Consider the following 1,539-nt stretch of genomic DNA (forward strand, 5'->3'; position numbering starts at 1 on the left):
AAATAATATTTCCTAGTTCTATAAACCATTTATAACTCATATTTGAAACCTAGAGCTCAAAACTCAATTGGCACGTTTTACGATGCAATCGTACCGCAATATTTTTACCCGGTAAAAATACTATTCACTGATTTTTCTGAAACTTGCTTAACCACTCAATTTTTCGTTCTGAATCCATTTCCACGGTTATTTTTTCCATCTGAGACCTTCTACTCAATTTTTATCTTCCTAGGGTTGCGTGTTGGCTCATTACTGTTTTGCCCTTTCTTTGTATTTTGGCCTAATCTTCAGGATTTTCACTAATCCTTCACTTAATTACCCATTTAATACTTTAATACTTAATTTAAAATTGCGAAGTGTTATAAAGTTCGTAGGCTTGGGTCGGATTTGGCCGATTCCAGACTTTTTTTTTAACCTTAAAAGAATGCTTAATTAAAAGATAATATGAACATTAAACGAATAAAGTGTAATTAACAACGCGAGAAAATGAATAGGTATGGCTTCTTTCCCAAATATACGTTCAATAACAACAACAACAATATTTCTCCTTCAGTGATGAGCAGCCTTCAGAGATCATTTATGAAGAAAACGCAAAACCTAACGTCCATTTGCTTCTTCGAACGAACTAGTACCCTATGCCATTTACAGTAAGAATCTTAACTGAATCAATCTTCAAAAAAAATAACTCCGCTTATTGATATGCTTAAAAAATAACTCCATAATCAATCTTCCAAGACCCAAGTTCTGCTTCTTCTCCTTGATCTTCTATAGACTAACGAACTAGAAAAGCTACGGCTTCTATTCAGGGATCCAATTCTCCCAAAGAAGGAAAAGAAATTGCGAAAAATTCTTCCAATTCCACAACTCTCCCTGACTCTGTTGCTTCCAACTACTAGAGAGATCCTCTGGAACCTCCATTTGAATTGCTACCACCGTCCATCTCCGTGTACACAACCGGCAAGTGACTCTCGCCGGTTCTTCGACAGCCGGAGAATCTCCCGACGGTGAATCCACCGCCCGGTAATCTCCATATGGTCAACCCTATCGCTTCTTCATCGATCTAACCGGTGATCCTGTTTTTCTGTGGGTTCTGATCCGACGGCAATTCGTGCCGGCACACGGGACACGAGTTCTGCATCGAGAGCCATGGGAGAATGCAATCTGAATGGTAAAGGTGCTTGCAGGGCATCTCACGTGCCTTCAAACCCAACTCGAACGCTTCTTTGCACACGGCACAGTGCATCTCCGTCTCCACCTCCACCTCCGCGATCTCAACCATCAGCATTGACTTTTTCGCCGCCTTCGACGCTGGCGGATAGAGTCAATGTAAGGAGCATTCCTCCAGAATCATTTAATAAAAATCTTAGTCCTACTACTGAACTTAATCCTATGTCTAATGGTCTTGTTACTACTTCTGTAAAAGAATAATTGTTTGAATATTCGCCACATTGAGTTAAAAATCCTATTTTTGCTGGTCTGAGTTGATATTTATGTTTCGTAGTATTACCAGTGGAAGTTTCACAACCCATGAAGTAGAGT

At 39.6% G+C, this 1,539-nt stretch overlaps 1 pseudogene; it reads right to left on the reverse strand.

Annotated features, from left to right (window-relative positions):
• Positions 1 to 722: 722 nt before the first annotated feature.
• On the reverse strand, positions 723 to 1,315 carry LOC133304797 (E3 ubiquitin-protein ligase RDUF2-like; annotated as a pseudogene).
• Between the last annotated feature and the right edge of the window lie 224 nt (positions 1,316 to 1,539).

Source organism: Gastrolobium bilobum, unplaced genomic scaffold (genome assembly GCF_033153095.1).
Source record: "Gastrolobium bilobum isolate Gb01-03AN ecotype WA unplaced genomic scaffold, APGP_CSIRO_Gbil_v1 utg5099, whole genome shotgun sequence".
Lineage (NCBI taxonomy): Eukaryota > Viridiplantae > Streptophyta > Magnoliopsida > Fabales > Fabaceae > Gastrolobium > Gastrolobium bilobum.